Source organism: Lycium barbarum, chromosome 3 (genome assembly GCF_019175385.1).
Source record: "Lycium barbarum isolate Lr01 chromosome 3, ASM1917538v2, whole genome shotgun sequence".
Classification (NCBI taxonomy): domain Eukaryota; kingdom Viridiplantae; phylum Streptophyta; class Magnoliopsida; order Solanales; family Solanaceae; genus Lycium; species Lycium barbarum.
Window position 1 is genome coordinate 57,499,370 of NC_083339.1, and position 22,505 is coordinate 57,521,874.

Genomic DNA, 22,505 nt, shown 5'->3' on the forward strand with positions numbered 1-22,505 from the left:
AGTCATGACATATTATATTCTTGGAAATCGTCAAGAAACGTACATATATTTTCAGGTCCTGACTTTGTTTATATTCCCTTGTTTTAGCTTGACCCAAAATTCTCAAAATTCTCGTCTTAGAAAAATAAAATACTTAAATCAAAATTAAAAGGTCCAAGAAGCTACGTCATGCATGATTGCGTGACTTATCATACTTCATTAATTTATCCAAGATTAAGTTTAAACCTTTGAAGCTTATTATATCCATGTTGTTTTATATTATCTTTCATTATCTTTAACAAGTAATGTAACATGAATGTCAATTGTAAACTTTTTGTTGCTTTGTATAAATATTCATTCACCTCTTTCACTTCGCCCCTAACCTTATCGAATATCTTAGTATACATATACACTAATCCAGCATCCAATATAAATACACTAGAAGTTGCAGATAAATTCGAGTATCATTCCTTTTACAAAGAGAAAGATTCAAGAGAAATTACGGATATAATTTATAATTTATTAGGATCATCAAGCATATATGGAAGGAGCTAATAATAACAGAACAATATTTGTGAGGGGCCCACAGTTCTTCAACTATCGATGAAAAAGAAAAATTACTTCTGTGGTGGCTATGGATATGCAGTTAAAGATGCTAATGGTAATCTCATCCTCACTATTAAAAAAGTGTTAGGATTCTTTAGTCGTACCAAGGTGCTCATCTTTGATGCTGCTGGTATACCAATTCTCACCCTAAAAGGCAAGGTACGTACGAGATCGATATAATCAAGTTTAATTTGTTCTTAGATATGTTCCTTTTTTCGGAAATATCAGTAAACACTAGTTGATTTCGTCAGGATTGAAATAACAAGGTGTCATGCTGTCTTGTTAAAATATCTTACATAGGTGGTTTAAGAGATGAGTGACTCCTTATATGTACTTGTGCAATCCTCCCTTCATGAGTTAGTTTTTGAGGTTGAGTTAGGCCCAAGATTCATATCTTTACATGGCATCAGAGCAAGACTCATCCAATTATTATTTCCCGATAGTGGGCCCCATATTAAAATTGCCCACGCACTAGATTTCCAGCACTGGGCGTGAGGTGGGTGTTAAAATATCCCACATATGTGGTCAAGCAATGAGTGTACTCCTTATCTGGACTTGGGCAATCCTCTCCTCATGTACTAGCTTTTGGGGTTGAGTTAGAACCAAGATTGATTTCTTTACAAATCTAATAATTGCGAACCTTGAATGATGATAAATCAGAAACAAAAAAAACTCATTGTATACGGTAAAAATCGGGTATCTGCTGGACCGGTGGACCGGAGGAGTGTTTGGACCGAAGAGAGGAAGGACCTTCATTTGGTCCGGTTTCTTCATGGCCGAGTTGATCGTGGCCGTTCCTCCGTTTGATTGTGGTCGTTAGTCCGTTTGATCTTGGCCGTTGGTCCGGGAGATCCGTTGTGTTGTTGCCACGCGTCGATAACGTCCTGCCATGTTCAACTGCTAATCGTACGGATGTCAGACCGTACGGCCAACCTAATCCAACCTAATATGTTTAAGAGTTTTTCTTTATTTTTTAGTTTCTCTTGTTGTATGGAGCCCATGAGGCAACATTATAAATAAGGGTCATTGCCCACTTTTGAGGGGTTGGCTTCCTCATATCAAGAACTCTTGTAATAGCAAAATTATATAAATCTCTCTCTCAAATATCTGAGTTCGGTCCACATTTGCTGTGTTCATCTCTTAAATTTATTCAATCAAGTAACACTCATATGTTAGTAAACACACAAATCTACAGCAAACCACCGATTATCAGTTGCTTCTTCATAGTATATTCATATATTTCTTTTCTCTATTTCAAATAGATTCAAGGCACAACCACATATCCTATACCTCACTCACAAATTTAATTTATTATCCAAATTCGGGTTAAACACTCATAATAAAAGAGACATACTCCCTCCGTCCAAATTTATGTGCCACCTTTCGAATTTTAAGATTCAAACAAGTCTTTATTTGACCGTACTTTTTTAATATATCATTTGAATATTTTGAATTAATAATTACTGTGACTTATGTTCCTTTTACGTAGTTTTCAAATATGTAAATTTTATTTCAAAAACTTAAAGATTTTATGCTCGAATTCACGGTCAAAATCAAATTATTTGACTCTCGATATCCAAATTGTGCCACATAATCTGGGACAAAGGGAGAAATATACTTTAATAAGGTTTGAGCAATTGACCTACATATTAGAAAACTAATATGAAAAAAAGTATAAAAACTATTGAGAGAATAATCTTCCCATAAACAAGACTCTTTTAATAATCATAAGAAAAAAAATTACTAGTTTTCTTTTTTAGAAATAAAACACAATTATTATAGTTAAATTTCATAAAAGTACAACTTAGAACAGTATATTACATTTACATAGCCAAATTAAAAAATTACAATCATGTAGCCTTACAAAATATAGCCTAAATGTCCAAAACTCAGATTTGTTCAGCAAAACTACATATTTCACCATCTACCAGTAGTTTGATGATTTTTTTTCTCATTTTCGTTTTTCATTCCTAAATCAGATCGCTTCTTTTGTTTCATTATTTTTATTTTTCATACTTATCTAGTGTTATAAAATCAAATAAGAAGGAAGGTCTCTGAAATTATCCCTTAAAATAATTATGGATCAAAAATATTAGTTTGAATATGCATTATTGTCGAAAATTAACTTTGTTTACAAAATTATGTATGGAGAAAACATTATTTCTAAAACTCGTTTCAAATAACAGAGTACTTGTCTTTAAAGTTAGGCAGAACTCATTGGGAGCCTCCTTAGGCGAACACGATCTTTCACTTAAACAATCTTGTTTCATGTAGACACCTGAGGTGGGCTCTGACTATGTCATTTAAACTCTTTTCAATGATCTTGACAAGTTTTGTGGATTTCAGGGGTGTGGAAAGGTCAAAAATCAGATTTTTTTAAATTTCCTTCTTCATTCCTTTTTATTCTCTTCTTTCTCCAATTTTTTTACTACTGTCTTCTTACCATCACCAAGATCACCGTCGCTGCTATAACTATCGGAAAAGAACATCAATTACATTTTAATTCAACTCGATTTCTTGCTCTCTCTCCTAGTAAAAAGAAAAAGAAAATCAAAGGAGCTTATCGAATCACCATTAACGGGTTCTTTTGAAAGCTTGAAGATTTAAAATGAGTTATTTTATTTGATGAGAATTTTGAGAAATTAATGTTTGGGTTGTATTCGGGTCTTTGTGGAGAATCTTTAGTTGAAGTTATAACAAATTTGGAGGAGTTTTTCTTGAAATTTTTAATTAAAATCATGATTGGAACAAGAACACACATGAAGATGGTGAAGAACACCATGAACATGATTTCCGGATTTTTCTTTTGTTAGTAAATGTGTGTGTGTGTGTTTTTTTTTCGTGTTAATAATGTGTAGGGTTTAGAAAATAGATTTTTTTTTCTTTTTTGAAATATTAGTTTTTATTCAAAATTTATTTTTTATATTATAATGGGATCAAACGACACATGTTTGTTTACTCCGGATTCGGATAATCAATTGAATTTGTATGCGGGTATAGGATATGTGCTTGGATCTTGATATATGTTTGATAGTGGAAAATAAGCGTGTGAGTATTTAGTAATAAAACGGCTAATAACGATAATTTGCTCGATTTGCTATGGACATGAACATTTAGAAGCTATGTTCAATACTTAATGGAAGAAGCACAACATAAATGGAAACAAATGGCCTTGGCCGGATCAGATATTGAGGGAGAGAGATTGTGTATATGAGCTCTTTTATTATAAATGTTCTTGGAAAGTAAAGGAGCCAACCCTTACAAAGGAGGGGGATGTGCTCTATTTATAGTGGTGCCTCTATAGGCCTCTTCCCATACAAATGATTAGAATAATAATAAAAAGGACAGCTCTGAGCAGATTTGGTGGGATTAGGTTGGCCGTACGATCTGACGCACGCATAGTTTGTGGTTGACCATGGCAGGACGCTATCGATGTGTGGCAACCGCGTAACGGATCTCCCGGATCAACGGCCATGACCAAAACGGACTAACGGCCAGGATTTCCTAGACTAACGGCCACGATTTCCCAGACTAACGGCCACGATTTCCCGGACTAACGGCCACGATCAAACGGACTAACGGCTATGATCAAACGGACCAGCGGCCACGATCAATTTGGACCAACGGCTATGATCAAACGGACCAGCGGCCACGATCAATTCGGACCAACGGCTATGATCAAACGGACCAGCGACCACGATCAATTCGGACCAACGACTATGATCAAACGGACCAGCGGCCACGACCAATTCGGACCAACGGCCCCGGTCAAACGGACCAACGGCCACGATCAATTTGGACCAACGGTCACGAATGCTCGGGTCACCGGGCTTGGTCGTTCCAATGACGAAGAAGGCAGATCAGTCGGTCCCCTCGCTCCACCGGTTTGCCTCGCATCCAATTTTTACCGTATACAGATAGCCCCACACTTCCCGGATCTCCGATCTATCGGAGTAACGGGGAGTGGATAACTTTCGAAACCGGTGGCCCTGTCAGCTCGTCGTTACCTTCTTATTTCTTCGTTTTGAATGTTTTCCATTATTTTTGTCATGATCGTTGGTCCGTTTTAGGATAGGTCGACTCATAGTCGTTAATTCACCGTGCCCGTGGGACTTATCCGATGCTTCATAAGTTCAGATGTCTCCGAATTACGATAGGAATTTTCTTTAGGGTCGGTATTTTTTCAACCTTGGCAAAGTTTTTGATGTAGCAGTCCCCGTTTTGGGAATTTGCCGAGCTTTGGCTTGGGTCATTGTGACCTTGTCGCCTTTGTCGAATTTCAGGCACAATCCTCGATATAAGAGTATGTGAGTGGGGCAGTGCCAGAATACGGCGGTTACCATCGGGGCGAAGTCCTTTTAATAGAAAGACACCCAAGATTTTGTTATACCAGCTTTTGATAACTTTGTGTTTGCAAAATGTTTGTACATATGAGAATTTTAATTCCTTCTGCCTTTGCTGTAGCAAATATACAACGGGACACGATTCGTTACGATCGTTTGGTCCTTACATCGAAGGCTATGGCCGGTGACCGGGCCTTAGTTTTGCTGTAGCAAATGCTAAATGGGACACGATTCATTATGATCGTTTGGTCCTTACATCGAAGGCTATGGCCGGTGACCGGGCCTTAGTTTTGCCGTAGCAAATGCTAAATGGGACACGATTCATTATGATCGTTTGGTCGTTACACCGAAACCTAATGCAGAAGGTCCGGTCTTGATTTTGCCGTAGCAAATATTGGGGGGACACGATTCATTTTGATCGTTTGGTCCTTACACCGAAACCTAATGCAGAAGGTCTGGTCTTGATTTGTTGAGCTCCTCCGTTTTCCACTAACCGGGGTAAACCTCGATGTGGGTATAAGTCCCCTAGTGTTTATCCGAGCTGCAAGATCAGGCGAGCGTTATCAAGTCCCCACTCGTAGGCCGTGACCCCGAGTTCCCGGCCGTTTGTCCTTATTTTTGTTAAGTAACACGTTGTACTTGTTGCCTCATTAAAAACCTTGTCGAAAAACCCATTTTGGGACAAAACCGTACTAAGGAAAAGAGTGCAACACGCGTTTTCAGACCTAGATCCTAACTTTATCCGGTACTTGACTTCCTGCAAAAAGAAAAAGGTTAAACATGAGGTGTCCATACCTTAGCAGTAATATCCCTTGAAATGAGCCACGTTCCGGTTGTTGCACAATCGCTGCCCGTCCACGGATTCCAGCTGATACGATCCTTTGCCCATTACCTCGGTTATTTTGTACGGTCTTTCCCAGTTCGGACCCAGTTTTCCTCCGTTGGGATTCTTGGTGCTCAAGGTATCTTTCCGAAGCACCAAGTCCCCAACTTAGAAATGTCAAAAATTGGCTCTCCGATTGTAGTACCTTTCCATTCTCTGTGTCACGACCCAACCCCGTGGGCCACGACTGGTACCCTAACTGGGTACCCATACGTACCTACCTAACAGAGTTGGCGAACCAGACAGAAAATTCACAATAGGTGTTCACATATTCAAGCCAATACAATTACGGCGCGCGCGAGAATATATACATACATAAACATAGTGAAACTTATACATAAGCCGATGAGGCTAACATAACGGACGGAGTCACAAAATCGTACGTACCTACCTGAACAGTAGCAACCCGTAACCCACATACATATCTACAGGCCTCTAACAGACATACAGAGTCATATGACGGGACAAGGCCCCGCCGTACCCGGAGTTACCATACATACAGAATATACAGAAGACAGAAGATATATACCAAAAGTACACGCTCCGGATCAAGGAGCTTTTCAAAATAGCAGAATCTGAGCCCTAGACTGGCGGCGTATCTCCAGGTGCGTCTGTACCTGCGGGCATGTAACGCAGCCCCCGAAGAACCGGGGGTCAGTACGAAAAATGTACCGAGTATGTAAAGCCGAAACATAACAAACATAATCATAGCCTGAACCGGAAGCACAGATATATAGCGGACAGAACCATAAATCAAACGGACGGACAGAATTATGGTCCAGACGGACGGGCAGAATCACAATCCATACGGACAGACGGAATCATAATCCATACGGACAGACAGAATGATAATCCATACGGACAGACAGAATCAGAATCCATACGGACAGACAGAATCAGAATCCTTACGGACAGACAGAATCAGAATCCAATCAGACAGACAGAATCAGAATCCATACGGACAAACAGAATCAGAATCCATACGGACAGACAAAATCATAATAGGGCACAGGAACGTGGTCGCCACTCCTGCCTTTGGCGCCACAACATATCATATTTCAGAAGATTTCATATCTTCGAACATTTCCATCACATACCACATCATATCATAACCACGGTAAACCCGAGGACAGATCACACGCCGGGAAACCGGACACATCATACTTCGTAACATATACACGGTAACCGCGGACGGACATATACCACAGTACCCTGAAACCGGACACATCATACTTCGGAATTCATACATGGGACCCGGCCCCCGACAAGGGACTCGGTGGCCCATCCGCACGATATCAACCGGCCCGGGATCCGGTGAAAGGAAGCATTGAGACATCCACGAACAGATTAATGAGAAACCACATACATACAGATCGTTATACCGACTCAATCAAACTGAAGTATGCCAAACGGCGAGTCAAATCAGAGTATTCGGATAGTGTCCATAATACGCGCCTATATCCTACTTGGAAAGGCACGACAGATTATTACCGGAATCAGATTCCCAGATGTCAAAACCATTTTGTAAGATTTATATAAAAATTAGTCCTATCGTGATCAGAATAATAGTTCTGATGTTGTTTGTGAAAAACGGACAGAAATAAGACAATTTAGGTCATACAATAGGTATCGGGGCTCCGTGGGCCCACCTCGGACCAACTCGAGGCGACATGCGTAAATTACTGATAATAGACCTTATGAAGTCATCCATAATCATGTGGAAGTATTCCGACTCCGTTTAGGAAGGTTTCATGCAAAAGCTCACTTTAGGGACAAGTTATAAGAAAAATGATTCAATCTTACTGAAGGAATTGGAGCGGATTTCCATCTCGAATTCCGAGGAACAGAGTCGTATTTAAGGCTCGCGGCCGAGCCTATTACGTTCAGAACATGCCTAAGAATGAAGGGGTAGGCTTTACATACCTCGATTGCGTCTTACGCTCGCTTGGCTTAGATTCCAATTTCGTCCAGAATCTACAAATGGTCTAGTTTACCAATTGTCAAATTCAAACCTTAAGACTCCAAGTTTATTATATATTTGCCTACCGAAATTTCGGCAGCACTTCCCCTATATATATAACATCCCCGAGACTTAGCTCGGCTTAATATATCAACACAGCAACCCAACAACAACATCAATAACAACAACAAGTATCACAAAACACATAATATGGCATACTAGCCATCTTTCTGACATAACATCACATCTTTCATTCTGACCTTACATTTCCAAACCAATCTTACCATTTTCATATTCATCACTTATCAAGGCCATTACAACATGATTCGGAGGCATGTCATATCATTTTCACCAAATATACATAAAGTATACACAATATACAAGTCTCCTGGCAAAGACATAATTCACCCACAACTTCCAATCTTTTAGCAAGCATGTTCATGACATATTCATATCTTCCAACTTCATCAATGACAATCCTAATTTGCCTCTTACTACTTTCATTTCCATATTTACATAAGTTACAATAAATTTGCATAATTTCTTATAACAACATAGCAACCATTTTTCCATGACAACAAGAACTATTATCTTTTCATTTACTTCACCATAACACACTTAACATACTAACAAAACTTAATTCACTTCCATTTCACTCCTTACATCTCACGGCCACATACTATTTTTTTCCAACTTTCACTAATTCATTCAACTTTCACTTCCAATACACTTTCTACCACAACCACAACTAGATTTCATCATGAATTCAAGTCATCATGAATATGCAACACATGCATACATACGACCAATATACATACACACCCAACACACAAAATTTTCATGCTTTTCATTCATTTCCACACACTACATCATACAAGCATCTTCCATAACATAACAAGGCATGAAATCCTTACCTTTTCCAAGACTTTCCACTTGCCACTAGAGTTGTCCTCTTGCCAAGATAATTGTATCACTTTGTAGAGAATCTTGAGCTTAGTAGTAATTCCAAAGAAGTTGGATTTTTGAACCAAGAATTTAGCTCCAAGATTTTTTTTTCTTTCTCCTTTCTCTTTTTTCTCCTCTCTAGTCGTGACCTCTTTCTTTTTTGTTCTTGATTTTTCTTTGTTTTTCTTGAAGCTTCTTTGGATAGAGATGACTATATAATGTCACATGGAAATTAATTAATTCCATGGACTTGGGCCATGTTGTGGCCGGTTGGGCTCCCATGTTTTGGGCCTCATTTTCTTATTATTTTGTGAGCCCAAATTGTAGGCTAAATATTATGATTCATGGAACAAGTTTCCAAAATTCCAATTTTTCCCTTGGCCTCCTTTCGTAATTTCACACCAATGTTATCCTAGCCGACACATTCATACCAAGTAAGGTCCAAATATGGCCTTATTCCTTACAAGTCAAGTTATCTCGAATTTTTCGAATATGCAAAAATGCCGGATGTAACATCTTCCCCCCTTTAAAACATTCGTCCTCGAATGTTAAATTGAATTCATGGGCGTCATACTACTTCGGGAGGGTTCTTTTTATAATTGTCCTTTGTTGACGTTTCGATATGGATTCTTTACCAATATGATGGAGTAATTCTTCACATTACTGACTCATATGTTTTCATAACGTATTTTCTCACATCCCACACAGTCACTGAGCCATGAACTATATCCTAGTGACCGATGAATGCTTTTCGCCCTTTCACGGACATTGTGTCCCTTCTTCCTTTCCTTCAAAGCTTTTCAAACGTTATAATTTACCACTTCTTGTCACACTCCTCGGTTCCTTACAACGTTATCATAATCCACGTCATACCAAACAGATTCATAATTGGGATCGGACGCATAGAAGCGTATCGGACAGATTCGTAATCGGAGGCAAACGTACTAAACTATGGCGGACAGATTCGTAGTCAAAGTCAGATGTATGGGAGGGTATCAGATAGATCCGAGATCAGAGTCAGACGTACAGAGATGTATCAGACAGATTCGTAATCAGAGTCAGACATACAGAGTTATATCAGACAGATTCATATCCAGAGTCAATCGGACAGAGGTGTATCAGACAGAAACGTAATCGGATTCAGAAGTACAGAGGCGTAATAGACAGAGCCTTATCAGAATCAGAGATGCAGAAGTGTAACAGATAGAGTTTTGATTAGAATCGGACCACTCCTATTAAGGCTCCAATGATTTACGAAAATTTCCCTTTGTCGACATCTCATTATTCACCCCGACCATTGTATCACAGATTATCTCATCGAAACCTGTTCACTCATTCATAAACTTGTTCGTCAAATTGTCATTCAAATCGTCTTACGTGTCGCTTGTCAGCTCTTTCACAGATTCTGCTTATTCACATTTCTTATCCTTCATCTTTCCTACTACCCATACTCATTTTCTTTTCCAAATATCGTCGCACTAGACTAAGTGATAACGTAACCTAAGTTTATCTATTATATATATTTTTGACAACATTCATATCCTTGTCTCCGCTTTGTTTCATGTATTCGGTTTAGTAAAACCTTTCGTCTATCACAACATTAGTCGCCGAGGCTCAGCTCTTGATCCATATGATCACCAGACGAAAATCATACACATACATATACATTTACTAATATCTTATTTGCGAACGTCTTCGACCGTTATTCAAATTGGCCCAAATTCTCGAGCGATATCACACTTCTTCTTTTCGCCCATTTAGTCCGTCTCGGCCTGCGCGACTCCCGTAAGGGTACTAGTTACTCCACACATTCTCTTTTCCTTTTAGGTTACCCCAAATTTCCATTTACATATATCATACTTACACTTGTGAAAAATTTTGTATTACTTCCTAGGGGGTCACATCCCAGAATTGCCCTGGCCTTAGCACGCTTAACCTCGAAACTTTCATGCATTTTGACGCGTTAGGGCTGGTATAATTTCGTCGACAGCCCCGCACGACCTTTGTCACATAATTTAGGGCAGATCGGGATCTTAATAAATTTTTGGAAAATTCTCATAGTGGGTCCCATCCCAGGCTAAACCATACAATTACCATATCGCCCTTCCGAATTCTCAATGTCTATCAGGTTAACAATTACCTTGCTCTTATTAATATTCAGAAGAAGAAAATCACATAATATGATAAAGTATAGACCCATTCATACACATATCCCTCAAGAAAAGATCACTAACATACCTGGGTGTGCACTTGAAGACGCTCCTGGGTCCTGCCGGCCGGTCAAAGCAAATACGCGGTTCGTAGGACCGCTGTAACCAGAAGCTGCACCTCGACCTCTGCCACGACTCGCTGGCGCTGGTGCTGGTGCTCCTCGCCCTGTGGGGCGTATGGCTGCCGAAGGAGAAGGTGAGCCAGCAACTGACCCGGTAAGCTGGGCTGAACCACCTGGACCACCCCTATACGGACACTCTCTCATCGTATGACCTTGTCGGCCACAAGAAAAGCAGGCACCAGTGGCACGATAACACTCACCCGAGTGACGCCTCCTGCAATAAGGACACCGAGGTATGGATGACCCCATCTGACTGAAACTCCCATTTACTCGCGAACTCGAAGCCATGGAGTTCTGTCCCGAAAACTGTGGGGGCGTACTGTGTGCTGGCTGGGACGAATACCTGTTACCCTGCCGCTGAGAAAACTCACTCTGAAATCCCCCTGAATACCCCGCCGATCTGGCTCTCTTAGGACGGCCCCTGTCGTGGCCCCTATCAGGCCGACGTTCCCTACGTCGGTCCTCCATGCCCTGGGCGTGCGCCTGCACCCGAGCAATATGCATCCCTGGCTGAGAAGCCACCGCCAGGCAGCTATCGATCAGATGGTCATCCAGCCCCATCACATATCGGCGCACCCTATCGGCCATATCCGCTACTATAGCGGGTGCATACCTAGCTAGTGAGTCAAACTCTAGGTTGTACTCTCGAACACTCCTACCGTTCTGTCTCAGGTGCAAAAATCGATCAACCCTAGCTCTCCGTAGCTCTGGAGGTAGAAAATGATCCAGAAAAGACTTAGTAAACTCAGCCCATACCGCTGGGGCAGCCTCGTCACCCCTGGATAGCTGCCAGGACTCATACCAGTTCGCCGCTACCTCATATAATAGATACGAGGCCAATTCAACGGACTCAGTCGGCGAAGCCTTAATCAACCGTATCGTGCTCTCCATCTTTCTAATAAACTCCTGGGGGTCTTCTTCGGGTTTTGTCCCGGAGAATTCTGGAGGATTACACGTCAAAAACTCACGAGCCCTGGAGCTTTCATATCTGTCCGCACGACCACCCCCAAATCCTTGCATGCGAACCTGCTCCGCCATCAGTGTGGTCAATAACTGAACCGCATTTCGCATGGCCCTGTCCTCCGCCCCTGGCTGTGGAGCTGGAGGCTCGGGCACTGGAACCCCGGGAGCTCGCGGTGGAGTCGTCCCTTGATCAGCAGCTTCTGCTGCTCCGATCTCCTCCGGTAAGGGGGGTGTAACAGATCCGGCTGACGGGGGTTCATCCTCAAGCGCTAGCCGCACACTGGCCTGGTAACTCTCTGGGCCCGGCTGGTCTCTCCTACCTCCACCCCCGCTTTGCCCTTCTGGACAGCTGTTGCCTTCTTCGGAGGCATCGCTGAAAACATAACAAATCGTAAGGAGGGGATCATCCTACTAATACAGTTCTATCGCACGATCTAAGATTCAAAGAAGGGTAACATCCTAGATGCCCTGTAGCCTCCTGTTTATAGATGTGGTGCACAACACACCGATAAACAAGACTCTACTAGACACGGCCTGTAGACATACCGAGGACTAACAGCTCTGATACCACTTCTGTCACGACCCAACCCGTGGGCCACGACTGGTACCCTAACTGGGTACCCATACGTACCTACCTAACAGAGTTGGCGAACCAGACAGAAAATTCACAATAGGTGTTCACATATTCAAGCCAATACAATTACGGCGCGCGCGAGAATATATACATACATAAACATAGTGAAACTTATACATAAGCCGATGAGGCTAACATAACAGACGGAGTCACAAAATCGTACGTACCTACCTGAACAGTAGCAACCCGTAACCCACATACATATCTACAGGCCTCTAACAGACATGCAGAGTCATATGACGGGACAGGGCCCCGCCGTACCCGGAGTTACCATACATACAGAATATACAGAAGACAGAAGATATATACCAAAAGTACACGCTCCGGATCAAGGAGCTCTTCAAAATAGCAGAATCTGAGCCCTAGACTGGCGGCGTATCTCCAGGTGCGTCTGTACCTGCGGGCATGTAACGCAGCCCCCGAAGAACCGGTGGTCAGTACGAAAAATGTACCGAGTATGTAAAGCAGAAACATAATAAACATAATCATAGCATGAACCGGAAGCACAGAAATATAGCGGACAGAACCATAAATCAAACGGACGGACAGAATTATGGTCCAGACGGACGGGCAGAATCACAATCCATACGGACAGACGGAATCATAATCCATACGGACAGACAGAATGATAATCCATACGGACAGACAGAATCAGAATCCATACGGACAGACAGAATCAGAATCCTTACGGACAGACATAATCAGAATCCAATCAGACAGACAGAATCAGAATCCATACGGACAGACAGAATCAGAATCCATACGGACAGACAGAATCATAATAGGGCACAGGAACGTGGTCGCCACTCCTGCCTTTGGCGCCACAACATATCATATTTCAGAAGATTTCATATCTTCGAACATTTCCATCACATACCACATCATATCATAACCACGGTAACCCCGGGGACAGATCACACGCCGGGAAACCGGACACATCATACTTCGTAACATATACACGGTAACCGGGGACGGACATATACCACAGTACCCCGAAACCGGACACATCATACTTCGGAATTCATACATGGGACCCGGCCCCCGACAAGGGACTCGGTGGCCCATCCGCACGATATCAACCGGCCCGGGATCCGGTGAAAGGAAGCATTGAGACAACCACGAACAGATTAATGAGAAACCACATACATACAGATCGTTATACCGACTCAATCAAACTGAAGTATGCCAAACGGCGAGTCAAATCAGAGTATTCGGATAGTGTCCATAATACGCGCCTATATCCTACTTGGAAAGGCACGACAGATTATTACCGGAATCAGATTCCCAGATGTCAAAACCATTTTGTAAGATTTATATAAAAACTAGTCCTATCGTGATCAAAATAATAGTTCCGATGTTGTTTGTGAAAAACGGATAGAAATAAGACAATTTAGGTCATACAATAGGTATCGGGGCTCCGTGGGCCCACCTCGGACCAACTCGAGGCGACATGCGTAAATTACTGATAATAGACCTTATGAGGTCATCCATAATCATGTGGAAGTATTCCGACTCCGTTTAGGAAGGTTTCATGCAAAAGCTCACTTTAGGGACAAGTTATAAGAAAAGTGATTCAATCTTACTGAAGGAATTGGAGCGGATTTCCATCTCGAATTCCGAGGAATGGAGTCGTATTTAAGGCTCGCGGCCGAGCCTATTACGTTCAGAACATGCCTAAGAATGAAGGGGTAGGCTTTACATACCTCGATTGCGTCTTACGCTCGCTTGACTTCGATTCCAATTTCGTCCAGAATCTACAAATGGTCAAGTTACCAATTGTCAAATTCAAACCTTAAGACTCCAAGTTTATTATATATTTGCCTACCGAAATTTCGGCAGCACTTCCCCTATATATATAATATCCCCGAGACTTAGCTCGGCTTAATATATCAACACAGCAACCCAACAACAACATCAATAACGACAACAAGTATCACAAAACACATAATATGGCATACTAGCCATCTTTCCGACATAACATCACATCTTTCATTCCGACCTTACATTTCCAAACCAATCTTACCATTTTCATATTCATCACTTATCAAGGCCATTACAACATGATTCGGAGGCATGTCATATCGTTTTCACCAAATATACATAAAGTATACACAATATACAAGTCTCCTGGCAAAGACATAATTCACCCACAACTTCCAATCTTTTAGCAAGCATGTTCATGACATATTCATATCTTCCAACTTCATCAATGATAATCCTAATTTGCCTCTTACTACTTTCATTTCCATATTTACATAAGTTACAATAAATTTGCATAATTTCTTATAACAACATAGCAACCATTTTTCCATGACAACAAGAACTATTATCTTTTCATTTACTTCACCATAACACACTTAACATACTAACAAAACTTAATTCACTTCCATTTCACTCCTTACATCTCACGGCCACATACTATTCTTTTTCAACTTTCACTAATTCATTCAACTTTCACTTCCAATACACTTTCTACCACAACCACAACTAGATTTCATCATGAATTCAAGTCATCATGAATATGCAACACATGCATACATACGACCAATATACATACACACCCAACACACAAAATTTTCATGCTTTTCATTCATTTCCACACACTACATCATACAAGCATCTTCCATAACATAACAAGGCATGAAATCCTTACCTTTTCCAAGACTTTCCACTTGCCACTAGAGTTGTCCTCTTGCCAAGATAATTGTATCACTTTGTAGAGAATCTTGAGCTTAGTAGTAATTCCAAAGAAGTTGGATTTTTGAACCAAGAATTTAGCTCCAAGAATTTTTTTTCTTTCTCCTTTCTCTTTTTTCTCCTCTCTAGCCGTGACCTCTTTCTTTTTTGTTCTTGATTTTTCTTTGTTTTTCTTGAAGCTTCTTTGGATAGAGATGACTATATAATGTCACATGGAAATTAATTAATTCCATGGACTTGGGCCATGTTGTGGCCGGTTGGGCTCCCATGTTTGGGCCTCATTTTCTTATTATTTTGTGAGCCCAAATTGTAGGCTAAATATTATGATTCATGGAACAAGTTTCCAAAATTCCAATTTTGCCCTTGGCCTCCTTTCGTAATGCCACACCAATGTTATCCTAGCCGACACATTCATACCAAGTAAGGTCCAAATATGGCCTTATTCCTTACAAGTCAAGTTATCTCGAATTTTTCGAATATGCAAAAATGCCGGATGTAACACTCTGCTTCTGGGTTGCAATACGGACCAACGCGTTTTCGCGAAGTTCATCCGTGAGATCGAGTTTCACAGTCGTGGCCTCCTCGTTTGACTCCTCGGTGGTATACCTGAACCGGGGACTCGGCCCGTTTATCACCCCCACCCGGAGAAATGACTCGGGCCATCCCTTGATTTTTCCGACCTGAAGCTTGGTTTTCGAGAGTATGGCCGATACCTTTCCCTCGATGGTCCGGCCTCCGGTTCGTAACTCTTTCGTGATCTCTTCGAGCTTTTGTTTATTTTTTTGGGCCCCGGGGGAAGCTCGAGTTGGTCATCCTCTATCCGAATTTTTGACTCGTATCGGTTATGGACATCCTCCCAGGTCACAGCCTCGTATTCCAACAAGCTTTCCTTTAATTTGAACGAAGTCGTCGAGCTCTGAACATTGAGCCCCTTTGTGAAAGCTTGTGCGGCCCATTCCTCCGGAACCGGGGGGAGCTCCATTCGTTCCCTTTGGAACCGGTTGACAAATTCACGCAATAGCTCCCCGTCTCTTTGGGCTACACGGAAAATATCCGCCTTTCGAGCCTACACCTTTTTGGCTCCGGCGTGTGCTTTTATGAAGGCATCGACGAGCATTTCGAAAGAAGTGATTGAATGCTCGGGCAGATGATCGTACCAAGTCAATGCTCCTTTTGACAGAGTTTCCCCGAACTTTTTCAGCAACACGGATTCGATTTCATCATCTTCCATATCATTGTCTTTTATAGCACAGGCGTATGAGGTCACGTGTTCGTGAGGGTCCGTTGTGCCGTCATATTTTTGGATATCCGGCATTTTGAACCTCTTCGGGATCAATTTCGGAGCTGCACTCGGAGGAAAAGGCCTTTGGATGTACCTCTTTGAATTCGGCCCTTTCAAGATAGGCGGAGCCCCCGGGATTTGATCCACCCGAGAGTTGTATGTCTCCACCCTTTTTTCGGTCGTGTCCACCCGTTTCGCCAACGTTTCGAGCATTCTCAAAACCTCGGAGGATGGACTAGCTCCGGAGCCATTGCTTTCAACCATCCGTGCCTCAGCTCTTCTGGGTTCAGCAACACTCTTCGCCTTTTCCGGGGTCGTTTTATCTTCTCCGTTATGCAGCTGGGCTATTGCGATTCCCTGTTCGGCAATCGCTACTCTCTGTTCCTGCAACATTTCAAAAATTAAACGCAAGTCAATATTATCATTCGAGGTATCCGGTTCTTTCCGGACTTGTGTCCCGGACAAAGTAATTGAATTGTTAGTATTTAAAGGGTCAGTGGGGTTTGGCAATCCTCGTGGCCCGCTGCCTTCATTTTCGGCCACGATCTCGTTGTTGTTGACGTGACCAAATTGCCCACTGCTAGCCATTTGGTTCGTTTTTTCAGAGACGGACAGCAGATGTTTCTGATTTTGATGGGTAAGATAGAGATCAAGATCAAAGATCACTATTATCCTAGCCCCACGGTGGGCGCCAAACTGTTTACCCCGGATTCGGATAATCAATTGATTTTGTATGCGGGTATAGGATATGTGCTTGGATCTTGATATATGTTTGATAGTGGAAAATAAGCGTGTGAGTATTTAGTAATAAAACGGCTAATAACGATAATTTGCTCGATTTGCTATGGACATGAACATTTAGAAGCTATGTTCAATACTTAATGGAAGAAGCACAACATAAATGGAAACAAATGGCCTTGGCCGGATCAGATATTGAGGGAGAGAGATTGTGTATATGAGCTCTTTTATTATAAATGTTCTTGGAAAGTAAAAGAGCCAACCCTTACAAAGGAGGGGGTGTGTGCTCTATTTATAGTGGTGCCTCTATAGGCATCTTCCCATACAAATGATTAGAATAATAATAAAAAGGACAGCTCTGAGCAGATTTGGTGGGATTAGGTTGGCCGTACGATCTGACGCACGCATGGTTGGTGGTTGACCATGGCAGGACGCTATCGATGTGTGGCAACCGCGTAACGGATCTCTCGGATCAACGGCCATGACCAAAACGGACTAACGGCCAGGATCTCCTAGACTAATGGCCACGATTTCCCAGACTAACGACCACGATTTCCCGGACTAACGGCCACGATCAAACGGACTAACGGATATGATCAAACGGACCAGCGGCCACGATCAATTCGGACCAACGGCTATGATCAAACGGACCAGCGGCCACGATCAATTCGGACCAACGGCTATGATCAAATGGACCAGCGGCCACGATTAATTCGGACCAACGACTATGATCAAACGGACCAGCGGCCACGACCAATTCGGACCAACGACCCCGGTCAAACGGACCAACGGCCACGATCAATTCGGACCAACGGTCACGAATGCTCGGGTCACCGGGCTTGATCGTTCCAATGACGAAGAAGGTAGATCAGTCGGTCCCCTCGCTCTACCGGTTTGCCTCGCATTCGGTTTTTACCGTATACAATGTTCTGACTTAATTTTACACAAACATTACATACTTGACTGATTATACGAAAAGTGTCTAAATGACACAGTTGGAGCTCACCTCAGATGTCTAAATGAAACAAGATTTAGTTGGAGTGTTTAAGCGAAAAATTCGTATCCACCGCATTGGGCTCCCGATTGGTTCTGCCTTAAAGTTAACGTGTTGCTGAAATTAATTATTTGGTGCAGAATTTTACGTGGCATAACAGATGGCAAGCTTTTAAGGTGACAGCACAATTGAAAAGGACCTCATATTTAGTGCTAAGACTTCTTCAGCGTTCCAATTCAAAACAAACTTGGACATTTTCTTAGCCAATAATGTATCAGAACAAATTTGTGATTTTAGATTGAAGGCCAACTACATGGAGTCAAAATATGATATTTTCGCTGGACAGGCATCCACTCTAGTAGCTCAGGTAAAAACTATTTCATGCTCTTTTTATGCTTGCTAGAAAGAGAATATTTATATGATAATTAAACCAAACAAGTACATATTACTACTATATATAAGGGACAATCAAGGGGTATTTGTAGTCCTCACATAAATTTTCAATTTAATGTTAACCTTTTCAATTAATTACTTCTAGGTCCCAAATTCATTTTTAAAGTTAAATTTACTTTTTGTTCTTATGTATGTCTACTTTACTAAAATTGTAGGATCTCTTACTTTATTTCTCATGTTACTTTCTTTTACTGATTTTATCTATTAATCTAAAAGACAACTATTTCTTTGCTAGATATTTTGGCTTCTTGTTGCTCTCTCGTTTTCTTCTTTTTCATTTGTTGCTTATTATTCTCCGATTTTTTTCTCTCATGTTATTGGTTCGTTTGTTTTAGATTTTGACACGTAGGCATTTCTTTTAATTTATATTTGTATTATGAAATCTGAGAATTCTGAAAACTCTTTAACTTACATGTAGGCATTTCTTTTACTTTTTTATACTTGAATGATTCATATGTGTTTGGAAAGATTTATATTAAGACAATTTCAAGATTTACTTTAAAAGAATTATTTAGTTTAAAAGAATTATTTAGTCTTTTTTGACTATTTTATCTAAAATATTTGTTATTTTAGAAAATCAAGATAGAATTAATAGTTTTTTCCGCCTTTACCCTTACTCTATAAATATGGAGAGAGATTAATATGGTGAAAGACAGATTAATATCAACTGAGAATAAAAAATGTACATAAGGTAATTTAGTTAAATTATCCTTTTAGTTAAAATTTTAAGAATGTATTTTTTTATATATCGCTTTTGAAATATCTATGATTTATTATAAAGATAGAAAGTAAAATTTATTAAATGATGCCATATATTGTTGAAAATGAAGACATTGTTATCAGTTAAGATCGGGATATCTTTAAAATCTCTTGTTTGGTTAACTAAACTATTTTTAAATATAAAGTATCTATGAAGAATTAAATTTTATCGATTCTTGAGGTTCATTTTAATAAATATAGGTTATTTCTTGAATTTCGTTTAAAACTAAGGTTAAAAATCACATTTAACTACCATAAATCCTTGACACAAAATAATAAGTGAAAATTTAATAAATATCAAAATAAATCTATTTTTATCTATATAAAAATCACAAATTCACAAATTTGCAAAAATACGAAAATATTTTCCAATTTATGATCTTCGGATGTTGTAATTATCATACTTTATCACGTTATTATAGAATATCGAATCACTTTTGTCCCTTTGATATTCACTAACTTTTCTACTTAACTTTCTTCCTCATAAATAATATTTTCGGTAAAAATCATCTAATTGTATGACGAAGAAACTTTAATAATTATGAAACTTATCCATAAGATATCATTAACTTGTAAATACATTAAATTGATTACGCAATAGAAAAACATGACACATTATCTTATTTAATAAAAAATATTATTTTTATATTTTGAGTTTGGGTCTGGGCTTAGCACGGGCCTTCCGTAACTAGTATAAGGGAGAATACCCATTTTTTGTAATCCTCACATGAGTGTTTTTGTTTCTTTTTGCCCCGATTAAAGTGATAATGACTTATAAAGTCCTCACACATTTTGGTAAATTTTAAGAACTTTAAGGACTTTTTCCATACAATTAGAAGTAATGATGACATAGTGGGACTCACAAAGCACACTAATCATACATATTAGAATCTTTCTTTTATGTGAAATGTTATTAAACTTATTTCAAATTATATTAAAAAAGGAACTATAGAAGATTATTTTCATATATATTCTGAAAATGTTTGAAAAAAACTATTGTTAATGAGAATACAATTTGATCTCCAAACAGTAATAATACTAAACAATTGCAAAAGTACAGTTCTCACTTTTTCTACTATTAAAATGTTTTGCAAAATACGGGATAATCAATATTTTACATAATTTAGGACTAAATAGTTAAGTTTAACATGAAAAGGTTATTACAATATCGATTTCATAAAAAGGTTTATTAAATTAAGCGGAATAAATGTTATTTCTTAACATGCATCTTTTGGAAGGAAAAATGATAGCTTAACGTAAGAACAATTTAGTTTTAATGACTTTTCAATTTTTTTTTTTTTGAGGTTTAATTTGAAAGAACATCTAAAAAAGTATCTTGCAATACCAAGACCTTTAATTATTTATATTTTTTTATAAGTTAACTTTATTGATTTCATCATACAACAATAATGTAGCATTAAATATTTTTGACATTTGTTGAATACTGTATAGCTTTTGCAAAACATAAGTTAGCTAATATGAGTACAATTTAAAGAAACAAATGAAATTAATTTTACATATGATAAAGCTTAATTTGGATCATCTTCAAAAATATCAGTAAAATAAAAATTATAAGAGCTTTCATGCATGCATTTATTTAATTTTTGTTTTTAAAAAGTCTAATATATAGATTAAGAAAAATTCTCTTTAACTTTTACAAAAATATAAAAAATTATAAATTTAATTTTAATGTTAATTTGGACCCGGACTTAGTACGGGCCAAATGACACTAGTAGAGGAATACATGTCGATTGCATGCACTACTCCTAAGATTCATAATTTCTAAATCAATAGTTATGACGTGCCGTTATACTTCTTCGTTTTAGTATATTATGACATTCTACTTTTTATTTTCTTTTAATTAAATTTTTAAATTTGTAAACTCTTAATTTTAGACTTATTATTCTACCATTAAAGATATGCTTTTATGAATATCATGACAGGTTTCGGATCCTAAATTCTATACTTCTGAATATATTCACCAGTTTTTTTTTTTTTTTTGCTTTCATAAATTTCGTGTCTAATCAAAATCTGTCAATTATAAATGAAACGCACGAAGTATTAGTTATTCCATTATGACAATGTCTAGTGTAACACATATGGGCATATATTGAAAGAATTTAAATTAATACATAGTAGTATATTTTATTGGCGTTGAAGGCAAATGATGAACATCTATGCTTCCTGGTCTCCATTTTTTTCTTCATCACTTGTTTTTCCTATTTCATACCCCAAAAATTTGATTTATTTATTTATTTATTCCATTATTCGATTTCGGAATTGCAGATGAATAAGAAGTACACTGCAGGAAGTATATTCCTAGGAAGCGACAAATTCATGGTGACAGTGAATCCAAACGTCGATCATGCCTTCATAGTTTCACGTATAGTTATCCTCGAAGAGATCACTAGCAACAGTCATTCCTCAATAGATTAATGTATCTAGCATTTCTTTTCCTTTGTTAACTCTTTATTATTATTTTTGGTATATTGATTTGAATAGGCTATTCGACATTTTGTGTTGTTTGATTCTTTTCTCCAGCTGTAACCATATTTGTTACATTAAGTTTAACAATCACACATTAGTACCGCCTTTGCATTGCTATATATAGACCGTTCGTAACACATATCTAATCTCTTTATTGAATTGTGCATGTGGTGCAATAATTTCTTCTTTCGAGCATCCTTGTTTCTCCAATCCAAATGATTCAACTTGCCAAATGAATCTCTATATAGTTAATTCAAGAATCAATTCAAAAAGTCACAAAACGTCCAACTTTAAAAACCCTAGGTGTGGTTCTTCTCAATTTCTGGGTTCATAGTTAATTATTCTAGGTTTTCGTAGTAGTTTTTAAGAACAAATATCAACCACAATCTTCTCTAACTATCTTAGTTGAAAGCGAGTTATGAAGTTTACCTTGAGCGGCAAAATCCTAGG

At 39.3% G+C, this 22,505-nt stretch overlaps 1 pseudogene; it reads left to right on the forward strand.

Moving 5' to 3' along the window:
- The first annotated feature begins 582 nt into the window (after positions 1 to 582).
- Positions 583 to 22,188, forward strand: LOC132630861 (protein LURP-one-related 15-like; annotated as a pseudogene).
- Positions 22,189 to 22,505: the final 317 nt, after the last annotated feature.